The following is a 19654-nucleotide window of genomic DNA, read 5'->3' as shown; positions in this document are numbered from 1 at the left end:
CGGAAGCGGGATGCCTCGTCCGCGAGAGAATAGTAACATCTATTTTGGAAAAGTCGTCAGATAGCTCGAATTGCTTTTCTCTCCTTGCTGGGCCCGGTATTAAAGCAAAATCAACAAACTGTAAATATTGTTTTCATTATTATTTATTATTAAACTGTAAGTCCGCCATGTTGATTTGTTTGTCCGCTTTTTCATCCGATTAAGGAGGTGTCAGCTAGGTGTGCTAAATTTAACATTTAGTTTAATCCTTGGATAGTGCTAATTGAGCTTCGAGGACTAGAATTCAATCGAAAGATAAATTTTTTCTGTGGTTTAGCACGAGTTAATCGTGGGTTGGCGCTAATCGGCTTTTGAACAACCGGGGCCTCGGTTGGTCTGGTCAGTTATTTGTTCTTTAAAACCAGAATTCTCACCATAATACTCTCCGTGACTTAACAGCTAGAGAATGGCTCCAAAGTCGTAAGGCGTTGCTTAACTTATCTGCAAAGTTATATACTGCTATATACGCTTGACATTTGTCATTGCTTGACGACATTTGACAACTTTATTCGCGGGCTTTACACGCACAACAACACCGCTTACGTTTCACAATTCAACTCATCACACACGCGCGCACGTGGCCCCTATCAACGAGCTGGCTTGTCATTCATAATATAGTAACTCGACAGGAAATGAAAGTTCAAGAAGCGGGAGACACATCCCCGTCCCTATTAGAGACATGATGTGTGCTGAGACGATTAACAGTTCTACTCTTCCGCTTCCTCTAATAAACAGCAACTACGATAGTCTGCTGGTAGCCGTTGTTTTCGCCAAGGGTCACTTAGGCGAGTGTTTAGTCATCGCGAACGCAAAAGGGCAGTATGGCGGGGACCGAGTAGGGAAGAAGGCGGGACGAGGGCGGTATGGCGTCCATATCTCGTCCCATTCCCCTTTAGGCTGAAGCGTCTGAGCTCGTAACCCCTGCTGAATTTCGAGAGAAAAACAGCAGTCTACAACTAGGACAAAATTTCTTTCTTTGAGGTTCTGTTTCTGTTCTTTTCGCTTCTTCCTTGTTTCTGTCAGGCTAGGAAGGTATTCCTTGGTAAAATGTCTCTGGAAGGAATTAGCTATCGCTTGGGACTGTCTCCGCATCTTTGTCGATTTGATCTCTTCGTCACTAACTTCAGCATCTTTATAACTCGGATTCGCCCGCAACAACCAGAAATGATTTGGCGTTAACGCTTCAATGTCCTCTGCATCATTGGACACTTGAACAATCGGTCGACTGTTCCGTATCCCTTGTGCCTCGACTTGTGCAGTTCTCAGTACTACTTTGAAAATAGTCCTGTGTTCCAGAATGGCTTTTAGCGTCTTCTTTTTGTACTTTTCTAGTCCCTCCCATGCTCCCTCTAGGTGCGTGGCGCATTTTCGCAACTTATTGTTTGCAGCGACAAAGTTCGCTCCACTATCACGGTGGATGCTCTGCGGTCATCCACGTCGAGCAATCAAATGATCTTTTTAAAAATCATCCAAAATTCAAGATCGAGGTGGCACGCTCTAGTATTCATGCAAGTGAACAAACACGCCGCACACTTTCATTTTACTACGTCTTTCCTTAACTAACATAGGTCCAAATAAGTCAACTCCAGTGTTCCAGAACACCATTCCTGGTTCAAGTCGCCATTCTGGCAGACTTCCCATTCGTTGCTCTTGAGTCTTTACTGTCTGGCGATAATAGCCTGTGTAGCAAGCGTTTCTGTGGGGTTCGGGAACAAAGAATATTACAGCGCGAAAAATGGAGCGAGTAAAAGAGAGGGGAGGGGGAGGGGAAGGAAGGAAGGAAACGCTTGCAGACAAACCCCTGGATTTTGAAAACCGCCCACTTGGCCTTTCGTGCCTGAGTGCGCACACTGAGATTTCGTGCTGTCATTGGCTGTCAGAAATTAACCAATAAACTCTTCGGCCTTCCGTAGCGGAAGTGAACTTTGAACCAAAATAAACTTTAATAAAGTGTATTATCGTTTGTCTCACGATGTAGTCACTTGAGATGTAGATCGCGACGTTTCGACTGCTTACTGCTAGTCTTCTTCAGGCGATAAGGTCGACTGATTGCACGGTATCATTTATATCACAAAGGTCGGCTGTGATTGGTGCATTTCGATCCTCCTATTGTTCCATTGTTCCGGCGAGTAGCTGTTCCCTCAGTGGTCCGCTGTTGTACCGTTCTCCTGTTGTTGTGTTTCTTGATCGTGGGTATCCATGCTTCAGGAATTTCAATTCCACTTTCCCTGTTGATGTTGTTAGGGTGAAGTCTTATGTGAGTAGCTTCCTTGACCCTACGTGTGTACCAGTGAGGATCTCGATCAATAAACTTGACCTCATTCCAGATAGGATAGTGGCCGGTCTCGTGGGTGTGTTCAGAAACGGCGGAGGTCTGGGTACGGGCGAGTCGTATATCCCTGTCGTGTTCTTTGATCCTCTCCTGCATAGATCTCCCTGTTTCCCCGATGTAGACTTTGCTGCACTCACAGGGAATCCTGTAGACAACACCATCTTGTTTAGCAGGGTTGACGGTGTCCTTTGGTCGCACTAAGTGTGACCGAAGTGTCGTGTCGGACTTAAAGACGGTGCGAATGCCTTGTTGTTCTAGGCAGCGGCGGAGAGACTCCGAAACTCCTTGGACATAAGGTAAAACGGCGGTGGATTTAAATTCCGCGACAGGCTCTCTTCTTGGGGTTGTTCGTGCCTTTGTGATCTTCTGTACAAAAGAGGAGGGATATCCGTTAGAAACAAGTACAGATGACAGATGTTTCTTCTCTCCAGCGATTACTGATGGTTTGGTGAAGAGACGTTTAGCCCAGTCGTACAGACACTTCACAATGCCGCGCTTTACTGACTGAGGGTGGTGTGAATCATACGCTAGGTACTGATCAGTATGTGTTGGTTTCTCGTAGACACTGGTGGTAAGGCGGCCATCAGGTTCTCTGTGAACTGACGTGTCGAGAAAGGCGATCTTGTTGTTGTTCTCGATCTCCATGGTGAAACGGATTGATGGTTGTTGACTGTTCAGGTGTTGCAGGAAGACGTCAACTCTATCCCGATCCAGGATGGTGAAAGTATCATCTACGTAGCGTTTCCAGATCTTAGGCTTGCAAGGTGCGGACTCTATTGCTTGTTCTTCAAATATCTCCATGTAGAGATTAGTAATAACCGCGGATACAGGGCTCCCCATGGCTGTGCCGTCTCGTTGTTCGTAAATCGATCCGTTGTACTGGAAGTACGTAGGTCTTAATGCGAAATTCAAGAGGTCCGCGATTTGAACTGGTGTAAGTGTTGTGCGGTCAGCCAGGCCTGCGTCGTTCTCCATTTTTTGTAGCGCGGCTTGTACGGCGTCCTCGATCGGTACGTTGGTAAACAGTGACTCTACGTCGAAAGACACCATGATCTCGTGGTCCTGGATCTCTTCACAGACGATGGTGGAGGCGAAGTCAGTTGAGTTCTTCACTGTGAAGTTCGAGTTACCTGCAAGAGGAGATAATACGTTAGCCAAGAAAGCAGACAGGTCGTATGCAAAGGTGTTGACACACGACACAATTGGCCTAAGCGGTGTGTCGGCCTTGTGGATCTTCGGCAAACCATAGATCCTAGGTGGTTGTTTGTGTCGGGGTCTGATCTTATTATAAACCGCCTCTGATATGTGTCCACTCCGTTTAGGGTTAGCAGCTTCTCAGATAGCTTCCGGGTCAAGCGGTCTGTCGGATCTTTGTTGAGCAGCTGGTACGGTCCGGAATCAATTAGCGCTGACATTTTTGCGTTGTATGTGTCAGCGCCCAGGATTATGCTGGCGCGTCTTTTGTCGGCCGGAAGGACCATGATGGAGTTGTCCTCTTTTAAGCTTTTAAGAGCCTCCTGCTGTTCCTTCGTGATGTTGGGCGTGGGTGGTTGTGCCTGTTGAAGGATGGTGTTGACGGATCTCCTGACTGTGTCTGCTCGCTCCGCATCTAGTGGCCTGACTGCTGACTCAATCTTGGCGATGATCTCGGTGGCTGGGACGCTCGTAGGAGTCACGGCGAAATTTAGACCTTTCTTCAGTAAGGACACCTCAGCTTCGTTAAGGGTCCTGGATGACAAGTTGATAACCCACTTTCTTTTGTCAACAAAAGTTGTAGGAGAAACAGAAGACTGTTTCTCTCGCAAAAGTTTCTCAAACTTGCGCTGTTGACGGTCTTTGGTGGTATTAAAGACTCGCTGGGTAGTGGATTTAACCTTGTCGAGCACCTCTGCAGCGTCATCCGCAGAAAGAGCAGATGTTATGCTCTGTGCTGTTGATTCGGCTTCTGTTGACTCTGCCTTGGCTCTCTGCGTCAGTCTGATTCTTTCACTCAGGAATCTCATGGATGCTAGTTCAGCGACTCTGCGTGCGCCTCTAGTGGGAACTGGCGGCCGAACTTGCAGATCTCTTGGAACAATGTGGTTCTTAATACACCTTATGAGAAAGGTGAGATGGTTGGTATAGCGTGCGAGCTTGCGTGAGCAACGCTCATGTCGACGAATCAACCTTTTGAAATTCCTGAAGCATGGATACCCACGATCAAGAAACACAACAACAGGAGAACGGTACAACAGCGGACCACTGAGGGAACAGCTACTCGCCGGAACAATGGAACAATAGGAGGATCGAAATGCACCAATCACAGCCGACCTTTGTGATATAAATGATACCGTGCAATCAGTCGACCTTATCGCCTGAAGAAGACTAGCAGTAAGCAGTCGAAACGTCGCGATCTACATCTCAAGTGACTACATCGTGAGACAAACGATAATACACTTTATTATTGCATCTACCACGATGAATAGCAACAACCTTTTCCTCGACAAAATAAACTTTACTTGTCAAAATATGTCTGAAACAACGAGCGCACGGTGGGAACGGAGAAATCTCGATGAATTAAATTTGGTAACTTATAATCAAGCTATATTTCTACTCAATCCGTCTAAAAGGAAGGACTACAAGGGTGAAGTTTTAGCACAAATCTGCCAGAAAGTTAAAATGTGAGAAGTATTCCAGTCGCGTTAGTAATCCTTGTGCTCGCATGATTCGAAATCTTGGATCACTGTATTCATTCGTCCAAAGTAAAATTAGCAAGTCAACTCCCACAAAGGCAATTCCAGTAAAGAAGCGTTTGCTGGAAACGCCAGATCCGCAAATCGGTTCGAGTGTTGTCGCCTGCAACAAAAACAAACAACGGAAAATCTTCTCGGCAAACTTTGGAATTTGGGCAGGAGAGGCTTCAAACATCTGAGAGGAGAAATAACGATGATCTTGACCAGTATCTGAATAAAGATAATCTTCCCCTAGGCGGCCTCTAAGTCAAAGTTGTTTATAAAATGTCCTCGTAAGAATTCCCCGCGACGAGACGACTAAATGTTTGGTAAGGCAAATATGTGACAAAAACTGGCATGCCGCAGCTAACACTATTACAAATCATTCAGAATTGTACCCAGAGATTCTAACTGCTGTCAACAAAAATGCTTCTAATGAAATGTCAGAGTACCTGCGACAACATGTTGCCATGTAACAAGCCAGACGAAATCACTAGGTTTTCCCACGCAGTAGTGATAATTTTCTGTCCCGTGGTTTATTATCTTGTCCTTGGCGCATGTGGCATTCAAGAAAGTGATGTTAAAATTAAAGGAACAGCTGCAAATTGTGTCGCGCTTGCTTCTGCAATAATGTGCAGGCTTCGAACAACCAAAGCGTCGGCATTGCATTACAGGATTTCTACCGTACTGTCGAAGCTGACAACTAAATCCTCGTTCAGCGAGAAAAGTTAAAGCGTTTTGTAACCAAGCTTCGAACGCGTCTTCCCATTTTGTCTAGCACTCAGAGGTATTAAAATACCTTTGATCGACACATGCCAATAATATTGGACTAGCCCAGCCAATCACGAGCCAATCACAGCCCAGTCAATCACAATCCAGGGGTTTGTCTGCAAACGTTTCCTTCCTTCCTTCTCCCGTCCCCCTCCTTCTTTTTTTTGGTTCTCGGCCCATTTTCCGCGCAGAAAAAACACCAAAAATCCCGTTCCTCGGTCTTTCTTTGTTTCCAAACCCCACGGAAACGCTTGCTACGCATGCTAGGCGATAACAGTAGTTACACTTGAACTTCGCGTTCCTCACCTCCTGGCAGCCATGGATGATCCAATGCTCTTGCCTAATTTGATTGCGCAAGTGCTCAGTTGGCGATTGGTGGCCCGTCTCCAGATACTGTATCTCTTCGCTGAATTACTCAACTTGCGCCCTCTTTACAATATAATCCTGAGCAGCTCTCATTTCTTTCGACTTTAGTGAGCCTTGTACACCTGGTTTCCCTTTGATCAGCTCTTGCATTGTTTGTGAGTCGCATCACATAGGCTGTAACTCTTCTTAGTTTGGTTAGTGACGAATACTTCATCCACCCCTCATTTTCCTGAGTTACTCCAGCCCATCTTCCCTACCTCTTCTTACTCACGTCATCTTTCTCGCAGGATGCTTTGAATCTATTTTCCGGCCAGAGTTCTGCTGATTCATGCGGGAAATTGGGTTTACTATTGTATTGAAAGCCCAATCCAAGGTCTGTAGGACTTAGCTCTCGGGTGATGTCATCTGCAGGATTAGCGTCTGTCGCATATACCTCCAACTTACAGCCTGAGTCGCGCAGTGCGGTCACTTTCTGTTTTCCTTTTTTCTCGCAAGACAACTATGGGAAGTACTTCAACCAAACACGACCACCAGTCTCACAACCTGTGTACGCTGATTGGCGATACCCCTCGTGTGGCTCCACAACCTGACGTGGTGAGGAGTTTTAACTTCCCAGGAAGACAGTTGCTGGATTATTTTGAACTCCAGGCTCTCTTTCTGATTCACGAGTTGCTTTTGCCCGTTCAATAAATTTCAAGTCGACTTCATGTACGAGGGTATGATGACGCATGTCACAGTTCTCAACTCTTCATCTATTCCTACTACGACATTTACTCAGATGATGACCAGGTAATAGAAAACATAAGCATAGTTTGTGTTTCTCAACAACCTTCTCCTTTTCGCTAGGTAACATTCCCTCAAAACGTTTGCACTCTTTCTAAGTGTGATTAGTAGACTGGTAAATTGGACACTTCTTTGTTCCATAACTGGTGTCTAAAGATTCTCCCGTGGCTCCCGCAGAACTAGATAGCCCAGACTGAGATTCGTCAGCTGGCCAACGCTAATGGCCTTTAGAAGTATCTGAATGCTTCCACTTCTTCTCCGGCATGCACCACTGCTTGAACTCACTGATTTTTGCCTCTTTTTCCAGCTAATTTGCAAATGAATTCCAGGTTACTAACTTTGGTTTTCCTTCATCGAACTCAGCCCATCTACCGGAAAGGCATGCAGAAATTTTAGCTAGAGTTGCCTCGGGGACTTGAGGGTAAAGCTCATGAAGGAAGTTGTGCTCAATGAAAATGGCTATCAATTCTGAAACTATTTCTTATTACGGCCTGATTTGCACACTTGCTGTTAGTGGTGGTGGTGGTACCCCTACCTGGACGGAATTTAACAGAAATTTAAGCTTCTCTGATGCATCGTAAACCTACTTTTTATCAAGTTCCACATCAAACGCCGCTTTGAATTTTTGAGTACTCTAGTGAACTTCCATTGAACGTCAGTACGTTTGGTTTAACGATTTTTACAGAGGTTAGTAGCATTTTCTCAAATAAGTGATCTATTTTCGACGCTTGTACGCTAGCGTTTCCTGTCGCAGAGGTTTTCAAATCAGCGTGACCTTTAGTAGTAGATGATTCACATGTATCTTTTACGGGGCTCGCTAGGAACCTCTGTTACGACCTCTGGTTTGGTAGATTTAATTTCCTCGATTGATCTGAGGTTTTTCGACACAGTTTTTTCAGTAATTTCCAGTTCTGAACGCGAGACTCGATCGTTCACACCCTCTAAAGGTAATTCAATCAACTCTTTATCAGTATCGCCTCTTTTCGACATACCTTCTTCCTAGGCGATGGTATATTCAAACTCATATTCTAGTCTTGATTCTTCAGCTTTCTTTTGAAGTTCTAAACGTTTTGCATGCTGCTGTTGTTTGGCTCGCAGGCACTCGATCTCATTTGCAAACGTTTAGTTGACTACTTTTAGTGCAAGGTCTAACTTCTGAGATTGCAATTCCTTTCTAGAAGACTCACTTGGCGTAAACAGCCGTGGTGTTTCGTGTTCTTCCTTGTTTGAGACACCTATTTTGGCACGACTTGAATGACTCTTTCACGATATTCAACCACACGGTTCGATGATAATTACACGCAGTCACACGCCTGACTTACAATTTTATTTCGCACAATATATCTGGCTGGGTGAAGCAAATGTTGTTGCTTGAAGACTTTAAACCTTGCTGGTTCGTTTTTGACAACACCGCTCACGTTTTACAATTAAACTCATCTAACACGCACGCACATAACCCCTAGCAACGAGCTAGCCTGCCATTCATAACATAGTATGGCGACCGGAAATGAAAGTTCAGAAAGCGGGAGGCTCAACATTGGTCGTCAAGAAGGTTCGCTCGCGTGATCGAAAGTCCTTTAAAACAAGAAAAATTGAAATGACCCGATGTAGAGGCCACTGTTTTAATTTAATTTAACACTAAAGTGCATTACTCTAACAAGTCTTCCAAGGCGACGTATATATAACCACGGGTGTTTAAGAAACTATTTACTGCTTACTGCTTTAAGGTGGCGCAAAACAGTTTCCAGCAGTTAGATTTTGATGGGTCATTATAACCACTCTTTATCACTTGATGCTACAATCATGGTATCAAAAAACTGGTCAATCAATTGTGAACACGTTGTCATCGTTTTCGTGAAACAATAGGTTACCATAACAACAGAATGACCTGCTAAAAACACCCTGAATTATAGCTTTAGGGGCTTATAATTCAAACAAACAAGCAAATTGAACAAAACAGAGTAGCCTCCCGCCAGGAATACAGTCGAACCTCCGGTTGCGACCACCTCTCGTAAGCGATCACCTCTTTTCAGCGACCAGTTTCCAAAATGCCAAACGTTTCCAAGTCAAATCACTATATTTGGAACCTCTTGTAAGCGACCACCTCTCGCAAGCGACCGCGACCACTTTTAGAACTAAAAGTTTGAAATTTTCCTTTGTTTTTAACCTCCCGTAAGCGACCACCTGACAGTAAGGGACCGTTCATTTTTTATCAGGTAGGGGGGGCTGGTGGGATTTGGGGGGGGGGGCCATGCGAAAAAAATGGCTTTCGAGGGGGGGCCATCCCAAAAAAATAAGGGAAAAAGGGGGGGTCACGTGAAATATTTTTGTAAAACTTTAAAATGGCATAATGTTTGAATATCAAAAAAATTGCTATAGAATAAACATAGAAGGCAGGATACAAATTTATTACAAACTTTCCTTCTGCTTTAAAAAAACGTTTGGCGACAAAATGCATTTGTAGCTACTGAAAAGAAGTATTTAACACTGTTACTTTCGAATGCAACTTTCACTGGCACTCATCTTCATCTTCGCTGTCGTCGAGTTCTTCGTCGCCGCTTGTGCTGCTATGGGAGTCTCTTTCACCGATGCTGCAAGAAGCAGCAATGCTTTCCGTCAGAGTGTACTCTTCAGGGTATATGAAGGTGTAAACATAATCTCTGACTTCCTGCTCAAGGTTGGTGGTGATTCTGCTTCTTGCAGCATTGGTGAAATAATTCCCTTCCAAGAGCTGTGCGATGTATGGCCCATCTCTTCTAAATAACGACGTGGCAACATCCTCAACTTTAATACACTCTTCCGGGACGGCCGTTCTAGGAGGGTACACAAGGCATTGTGGAAGATCATTTCCTGGCGGGTTTCCAACACAGATTCCATAAACTCGTTGGACGTTGTTTTCAGTCCGCTTCCTCTTTCTTTCATTTGACTTTCTGCGGTTTTCTTTTTTCCTTCTCCTTTTGTTGATGTGCTGTTTGAGTATGCCCTTGAATATGCTGTTATAATTGCTCTTATTTTCTAGTGCTTCCGTGTCCTGCGTGACCTTCGTCAACTTAGCTTCTATACATTTGATCTGTTCTACATTAAAACTGTGGGCATTCATCAATTCAGATGAGGGAGATGCCAATGAGAGGCCAAATGCCACACGCTCAGGGCGAGCCATAACTAGGAGATCCGAAATTGACATCTCTTTCTTTTGATTTGTTTTTCAAACAACAGCTCTCTGTAGTATAGGGATTGTAAATATTGTCTTCACAGTGAGCAAAAAACATGAAGTAGGGGGATAATAGAGAAATATTAAAAAAAGTTGAAATCTAAGTATTGTTTGTTCAATTTTTTTTTTGGGGGGGTGTCATCCCAAAAAATGACCGCTATAAGGGGGGGGGGTCATGTGAAAAAATTGGTAAGCTGAGGGGGGGTCATGCGATTTTTAAATGGTGCTTCCCAAATCCCACCAGCACCCCCTCCCTCATAAAAAATGAACGGTCCCTAATGGAGCGAAAAATGGACAATTAGGTGTTGTAACATTATTTTATTCCTGGCTAGTACAAGAAACAGAAATTTCTGAATGGAAAAAATCGGATTTTTTTCTCGAAATTAGCTTTTACATGACTAAAACATTGCATCGGCATTGACGCATCGGTTAAGTCTCGGCAGTTACCATATTCTAATGAGGAAAAATTTTGACCCATTGTGGTCTAAGCTCTTGTAAGCGACCACCTCTCATAAGTGACCACCTAGGCTTGACATTTTGGGTGGACGCTTACGGGAGGTTTGACAGTATTTGATAACCTGACGTCCTTGGAGGAACTGTAAGTGTTTGTTTCTGTATGTGTTATTATTATTATTTATAACTGAAAAAGAGTGAGATTGCTAATCCATCAAGGAAGAAGTGTTGAAAATGCTGGACACTGTTTTGAGTCAAGGGTGCTGTGGGATGTTTAGGGACGTTGTGGTTTTTTGATTTAAATGCTGTTTCGTCATTTGCGCGAGCAATTCTAATCTGGGTGCGCGTTTAGCAACTTGCTGCCATTAAAAAAAAGCGCGAATTTTGGCATCATTATATATTATTATTTCTTGCTATGGGTTTAATAGCCAGCTCAAGCATGCCCACTTGTTTAATTATTATAATTTATCGTCCCTATTAAAATCATTTCTTGGCAGGGACTTGGATGTAAACCAGTTACAGAAGCTACCTCCGAGGGTATTTGATCGCAATACTAAGTTGACGGAGCTGTAAGTGATACGATTTCTTTGTCGATGGAAATAGTGTTAATGTTATTAAGTGGCAGGAAATGGCTTGAAGCCGAGGCTAATCAAACGTTAAAATAAACCCTTTCCTCCCGACAGTTTTGACGAGAGTAGTTGGTTGGCGACATAGGCTGTTTTTCCTTTTAACAAAAACAATAATACTGTCCTGTTTTATGGATAATAAAAAATAGGAGAAAGAATGCCGAGTCCGATTAGAACAGGTCGCAACTCAATGACGGTTGATAAGTAGAAGCCCACTGGACCAGTGTCAAAGGAGCCCTGTCTGGACAGATTCAAGGTTCATAAATTGATAACCATGGTATAATACTCATTTTTATCACTTTGTCGGGCATTGTGGCGGATTTTGCGGCTAAAATGGAGAATTTGACGGGCTAAAATGTAATTTAGCCCGCTGAAATAAACTAATGAAAATTGAGAATGAAAAAATCGTATGATGTAAGCAGCCAATCAACATCAAAAAGCCATCACAATCCTCGCGCCGCTTTCTTGCCGCGAAGCGTTGGTGATAGAAATCACGGCGCCAATTTCCGGCAACGAACAAAGCTTAAGAGGCTGTCTCTTTAAAAACCGACCACTGATTTTACTTCGAAAATTCGATTTTTCTCATAAGTTGGGATTTCGAAGCCCTTACCTGGTCAATCACTATAGAGAGTTTTATCTGATTAAAAATTCTAATTAAAATTTTCTAGGATTGAGTGAAGTTCGGTCCGCTCGACACAAGTTGCGTGCCTGCCGAAACTGGAAAAATAGCACATATTGCCGGCGCTCTAAAAAAAATTAATATTCGCTCAAAAGTCCCAATTATTATTATTATTAATTCCTTTTTGAACTATGGATATATCATAGCAGTTTGTTTAGCCATGTTGCAATTATAATTCAATATTGCTCCTTCAACGGTTAAAAGAAGATTTTTTACCCGTTAAATCGAGTTTTGAATCAAACACGAAAATAGCTCTACTTCGAAGGCACGTTTCAAAAATGTGGCACCTGTTTGAAACTGCTGAACTACATGAATAGAAAGTATAAATGTCCCTTAATTTAAAACAATAATTCAATTTGCCTGCCAACTAGGTTTTCAAAACTAACGACCGCTTAAAGTTCAGGAAATTTCTTCAAACATGGCACCACAAATGTGCATCACAAAAGAAACAGAATGACACCTTCTGTGTTGTTGCCATGGCAACACTTTTGGCTCCAGTCTCTTTCTGTGAAAAACCAAATATGCCAATTTGCAGCTCTTCGAAAAGGGACAGAGGGTCTTGCTCGGAACACACGTGATTCCCATATTGTCTTAACTCTCCCCATTAGATTGTTGGGAGTGGATGATCCTTGTTTAAGATAAAATCTGGTAATGTTAGTTTTAATTAAAACAGGACCAGCGGCATAACTGTTGTCATGGTGACGGCACAACGGGTGTCATTTTTATTCTTTTGTGATTTACATTTCAGGTGCCAAGTTTAAAGAACACTGCTTTAATATTTCTAGAGATATTCTTGATTGAGTGTTGAACTGTTTTAGTGGAACCACCTATGACGTCTCACTTATAATACAAAAACGTGAATATCTCTAAAACGAAAAAAGATATTCCAAAAAGGAAAACGCCATCCTTCTTTACTTTGAAAAGCCTTTCAAATCAGCAGCAATTATTTTTTACTTCATAGGCACTTTAATAAACCTTTACGAAGCAGCTTCTTGGACACACGATTCAGGTTTCGAGTCGATCTTTATAACTTCATTTACTGAGCTGTCCTACCGAAACGACTTGATAATAGCCTTTTTCTTGGCAGCTAACAAAAATAAAGACAATGTTAAAGTAGCTCTGGCCTCTCCTAATAGTTAACTTGAGAATTCCGGGTTTAATTTGATGAGGAACAGCATATTTTGTTCAGAATAAGATAACTATTATCGTACTACCTGACGACGCTAAACGAACTACGCCGGACGCCGGCGACCCATTTTTGCGCCAAATTAGAAGCTTGGAGACACAAAATATTTCATATTCTTCACTTTTTACAATCTGATATGGTTTTGGCAATGGTAAGTCCCTTTTCGTGAATATCTAATGCCATCTCCACTGAGGAAAGTTGGCTTATGTCAATCCATTTCGTGTTAGTCAGGACAGTAGAGCTTTTCCCGTCTGTTGAATCCTGATTGGCCGATTCAAATTTCAGGCGCGCCAGCCGTATGCACGGCTTAAAGTGCTGTACAGGTCCGCAAATGATCCCGGCCCGCAAATAATCCCCAAACCGCAAATGATCCCCAAATTGTACGGCAAATGACCCCCAAATTGTGCCGCAAATGATCCCGGGACCGGAACTGATTTCACCGCAAAAAGTTAGGAATGGCGTGGGCTCCATGAAATGTCTATGATTGATACATATTTTCTTAATTATCCTAGGTGAAGAAAAGACAAGTACCCCAGGCATAAGAACAGCAATAAAAAACGTTTAACATACTGCGCAAAATACTAAATTGACATGTGTCGACTGCATAAATATTTCGTTTAGGAAACGCACTGCAAAAAGAGACGTGAATCTTCGAAGATGGTTCTGCCATCTCATTAACCGCTTAAAACTTTTCCCTGTACACTTCTCATACCTGCGTCCTAGATAGCCACGGACTTCCACGAAAGTGACTAAGATTACTTTGTGCTAGTTACCGTAGTAAAAATGTAGTGAATCCACTTGGGAATTCTCAGTTTTCCCCAAATTTGAGAATATAGTGAACATCCTGAGCTAACATGCATTTCAGGCCCGGATCCAATAAAGTCATTCAGGGAAGGATCTAGCTAAACTACAAATTTTAAACACCTGATTTCGTGACGTTGGATATCATTTTTAAAGTTGTGAAATTTGCATTCAAATCGATCATACTGCACATTTTCTTGCGTTTTATATAGTAACTGTTGTATTATTGTATTATTACTGTGAAACTCAGAAAATCGTCAATACCAGAAATATTTAAGGATTATTATTGTGTAGCAAGGAAAAAGCCAATTAAGCGTGTGGAAACTAAACCGCAAACATCAGCGGTTACGTAATAGGCCACGTTCGATATATCATATTGTAACATGGCTCCGATGCTTTTAGGACAAACTGCTATATTTGGTGGTGTTTTCTTTGTATCTAAGTCTCTTTTGGGAATTGAAAGACAAAGAAAACTTTAAAAAATTGCAATCTTGACCCGAAAACCTCGGATGGATGTTAGAATATTGATATATTAAACGTGGCCTATTAGTTGTGGTTTTGTGGTTTTCTCGCGTGTCCTGTACTTTATTGTGATTCGTTTAGTACCAATTAACCTTTTGGAATCAAATCCAAATGATCACGGTTTTCTGAGTTTCACAGTAGTAACAAAAAAGAACCGATTGCATAAATTTTAAATCCACTGTCCAAACTCCTGAGTCCTCACATTTTCAAATTTTATGGCGAAGTGACCATTTCTGTCTGGGATCATTTACGGTACAATCTGGGCATCATTTCCGGTCCTGGGATCATTGCCCACTCGCTGCTTCTGAAACAACTCAAAAACTTGCAAATTCGCTCACATTTTAGACGTTTTTCTTTGTGTTTCGCAAAATGCAAAGTAAAAAAAGTACAAGCAAAGACAAAATAAGAGAAAGACAGAAAAACAAGAGCAATAGAAAGAGAAAAACTAACTCCGTGTGGCTTTGTTTGATGTTACCGAAGTGCGCTGGTAGTGTAAATTGCGCACGCGCTGATAGGGTAACTTCCAATAGATATCGGGCGCACTTCCGGTTTCTTTAAATGCTAAAGGAAACGCGGTTTTTCATTAAATTCAGCCTTTTTCGACGAATTTCGATTAAAGCCAACGTTGGCAACACAGCTATGCATTCCTTTTTCGAAATCATGCTTTTTTCAGAAAATTACGAATTTTTCAATATTTTGAAATGCTCTCAAAATCAGACCTTTTAGAAATTAAACAAAATCGATGAATAATGTAATGACAATTTAAATTAAAATACTAAATCAATGAAAAAAATCCTGGGAAAGTAATTTGCCTGGGAGCCTTTGCATTTTTTCTGTATTAGTCACATGACCATGGGCGTGGCCTGATGACGTCATCACTAGTGTTACTGATCAGGAAAAAGTTAAAACACATGAAATAACTCTGAACTAACTAAAAATGATGAGGTTATATGAGACTAAATTTTCCCTAGCAACGGCTCAAAAAGATCGGTTAATGGCCCTTAAAATGAAAAAAATGTCAAATGAATTTCAGGTATCTTAACCAAAACGAACTGAGGAGCCTTCCGTCTGGAATATTTGATAACCTGACGTCCCTGGAGAGACTGTAAGTGTTTGTGTTTCCTTTGGTTGAATTTCAACGGTATTAACGTAAAGATTCGACGTGATTTTCCTTTCGGTAGCTGACTGGAGGGTGTTTGAGGGGTCACTTATTAGGGACAATGCCCATATTTAGTTTTGGATTAAGAACCGATTTTGGTACCCTTGATCTTAAACGGGGTATCCATATTGAGATATTTCCTTGATCAGGGTATGGATATTTCAAATACGCAAAAATTAATTTTCAGCAGCGAATTCTATTTGCTTGTGGAGAATTTTTTTACACTAATTTTCCAGAACACGATATTAAAAAGATAAAGAAAGTATAAATTAAACTGATTATCTATCCTATTTTTGCTCTGGCCCAGCCTGCCCGTTCCCCTACTGCCCGTAGAAATACGCAATATCTAGTACTTATAAAGAATTACATTGAAACCTGCATTAATTAAGCGGACACCATGTTAAGCGGATACCGTTTGCTAAGCAAACACTAGCAAAAGTGTAGTATATGATGTTGTGTGAAAACGAACCTCAACGAAAGCACCACTTTCCCTTGGAGACCGTGTTGCGTCCTCCAATATGTTTGCCTATCAATTGTCGAAAGCCTTTTTTCTCTGCTGGCCGTCTGCAAAGGATCAGACTAGAGTCTGATGAAACTGCCAAAACTACTTAAATGTTGACTTACAGACTCTTGCAGAACGCAAACTTTTAAGTGCCTAATTTTATAGAATTGCAATTTACATATCACGATTTAAATTTTCCAAAAAGATTAAAAGAAATCATGGGCACAGGTTCAGAATCACCTAAAATTTCCAAAATTTAAAGTAGCTCTAAGTAACTTTGCAAATTTCGTTTTTTTAAATTTTGCATATGAGTTGATCTGATCATGCTTACGACAATTTCGAAGTTGAAAGAATATGGGGTTCATCGTGTTCATGTTAGAAGTTAAGCCCTTAAAGCCAAGTTAAATCCTGTTTTTAAACTGGTTTTCTGTCGCTGTAGCATCTTATTTCCTGTTAACTTGTTAATCACTGATTGGGTGTTTGGTTAGTCAGTTAGTCTAGTTAGTCTAGCCGTCCAAGCTCTACGGAAGCTGGATAGCCCCCCAGAGGTGAAGGGTACCCTCATAAAATACCTATACTGGTCTGTGCTGTCCTAGGGGTTGCGATTCTGGTGCCCTTGATCTAGAACGGGGTATCCATGTTGAGATATTTCCCGGAGCAGGGCAGTCATATTTTAATACACCAAAACTAATTTTTAGCAGCGACTTCTATTTATTTGTAGCCATGTCTTTAAACGAAATTTCCAGAACGTGATATAGAAAAGACAAAAACGTTAAAATTTAACTGACGACCAATCGTATTTTTGCTCTGATCCAGGCGCTTCCGCTCTCCTTCTGTCTGTAAGAATACGCAGCATCAGGAGCAACATCTAGAACCTATAAAGTATTACAGTGCAATCTGCATTAAGCGGACACCATATTAAGGGGATACCGTATACTATTAGAAAAAACCAACGCATTTAGGTCAAATCAAAACTACTTTGGCTATTGCGTGTTTCCATATAACTAATCACACCAAGAAATCGAAAATCATTGTATAAACATCATTATAACGTGTAAGCTTTTTGACTAGAAGAGATCTCTAATTTAAACATATGTGAGAAAAAACAATTAGGACTTTTCGCAGTCTATTTGGTCTGGGCAACTTATTGCTGCTATTCTTTTCAGGTTACTTCCCACCTTCAAGGGCACAAAAAAATCGTATTTTCTTTTATTTGACAAAATTTAAGTCAGTCATTTTATCTAAAGTTTACAAAAGAAAAATAATAAAAATCTCAAAAAGAGGCCGACTTATTTAAAAAAACCGTATTTTCAAATAAAATTAATAAACCGGGGGGGTGTCATAATCTGTTAAATGGACGAAACCGCCAAGGGAAATTTTCGCGGCAAACGCTCATCTTGGAGCTCGTGATTCTTGTTATTTGGTATTGGTTATATCGCGCGTTTCTTCTTTTGCCTTTAGCTATTTTGCCGGGCCGTTTTAGTGTCTTTCTCTTCGGTGCGACAGCGAGATAGAAAACGTGTTGCAATGCGATGCTTTTCCCGGGAAATCCTGATCCATTGTCATTGACGCTAGGACATCCTGTGTTTCTATTGGTTCGCGGTTTCATAAGGCGAGATAATCTCCTGGCGTGGCTTGACTTGTTTACGAACCTTTATGAGCTAAAATATCGCATTTGATTTTGAAAGGAATACATCCACTTTGAGCGAATTTATATGGTATGCAGATTTGATGGATTTTCGTGAAACTTCGCCAGAACATTTCAAGGATAATGACATGAATATGTGTCGTAGCCTGCAGAGCAGGCGAGATTTTTTCGAGCGAGCGCTCACATCGTAAAAAGTTTAGCCGCCATCTTGAATTTTTCATGCAGTGGAAGACTGGGGAGAGAAAGAAAGTTTTACCAAGGGGGTGAATGATAGGCAAGAGGAAGGATAGGGGAGGGGTGGAGCGAAGAAAATCTCGCCTGCCCGAGGTCATTGTTCTTTTAGGAAACTCCGTTCGCCCACGAACGGAGTTTCTGATTGGTGCGGCTTGACCCTGCCTGTCAATTGTCTGTCAGTCAGTTTCGTTTCGTTCGTGCGGGTAAGAAACATGGCAAACTCTGTCGAAAGTGATGTTGTTAGTTTCGATTCCACTCTCGAGGAATCTCTCAGGCGTTTATGTGAACTTGGAATGTCTCGCGAATTACGAACGGAGCAAAAAGACGCAATTTCCACACTGGTATCCGGAAAAGATCTATTGGCAGTGCTACCCACTGGCTTTGGGAAAAGCTTAATATTTACGTAAAATGGGGTTGACTAGCCTACACGACTTCTACGGCTCGTGACATTTGCACATTTGCCGTTCTCTGTTCGGTCACTCGACTTTTCTTGTCGCTTCACTCGTGTTCACTCGGAGTTGAGCCGTTAGATCGTGCTATGGCAAATTTTTATAAGTCATAGGTCTGCATGGTTTGCGCCGTTATCTACATGTCGACTCGTTGAGTTTGACACCTCTGTAATTTGCTATGTGTTTATGCATTGTTTAGGCTCATTTCTATTGCAAGATATGCTTTTAAGACTCCGTGAATTTGCTTTTGAGGGACAAAATATGAAATTTACCGTGGACATGTTGCTTACTTGCATTCTATATTGTGACACCGGGCCCGGCTGTGACTAGAACTGTTTACAAGCACAATAGGTAGATCCTTATCACGGATATCATATTTGTTCTCGTACGATTTCCTTCGGAGACGCTGTAGCTTTACTTTGAGAAAGCTATACGTTTGTCTACAGACATTCTTATGTTTCTTGCAGCTATCTAATCGAGCTTATGTTTCTCTTGCTCGATGTATAGGTTTATTCCTCCTTTGGTTGTTCTGGCACCACATGATTCAAATGTAGCTGTTTACGCGCAAGTCCTGTTAACTGTTTTACGTGTTTTATATGCCATTGTTCGGCTTAGTTCAGGCAAGACCATGGTTTCGATCCTCCATGTGGATCTCATCAGTTGGCGGTATTTCTAAAATACTCTGTACGTCTGAAGTCGCTAGCGCAACACGTACCTCTGTGAGAATGCAAGACATCCTGCGGCTTGGCACAAACTTCTCGTGATGTGTACCCTTGTGAGACTTCCGGTGTCGAGAAAACCTCATTTTGATTGGTTACCCGCTCATTTCCGGAAATGCAGTGAAGCGCAACTAATCAGGAGGTGTTTCGCATTTTAACGGGCTTTTCGGGCAGGCGTCTTCTCATTTTTCCCCTCCCCCATCCCCCACCGTCTAACATGGCGGTCTAACATGGCGGTCTAAAAAGGCGGTCGCAAGGTTGTAACGCTAACTCGCCCCAATAAGACGCCTGCACTGCAGGCTATGTGTCGGGAAATTTCGATATTTAACATATTTTTCCGGTGGCGTCCATTTACGCAACATGCACGTCTCGCATATTTTTAGCTACTAGAACTTTAAACGTGGACATCTAGACAACCAATCAGAATATCGTAAAAGCCCGACACACTTTTGTTGATTGATGC

General features: G+C 42.1%; 1 pseudogene; it reads right to left on the bottom strand.

Annotated features, from left to right (window-relative positions):
* Window positions 1–816: 816 nt before the first annotated feature.
* Window positions 817–10691, bottom strand: LOC149118919 (uncharacterized; annotated as a pseudogene).
* Window positions 10692–19654: the final 8963 nt, after the last annotated feature.

This window comes from Orbicella faveolata, unplaced genomic scaffold (assembly GCF_042242905.1).
Source record: "Orbicella faveolata isolate gen_17 unplaced genomic scaffold, um_ofav_v1 contig_1, whole genome shotgun sequence".
NCBI classification, from domain to species: Eukaryota; Metazoa; Cnidaria; class Anthozoa; order Scleractinia; family Merulinidae; genus Orbicella; species Orbicella faveolata.
This window is presented reverse-complemented; position numbering and strand designations above follow the sequence as displayed.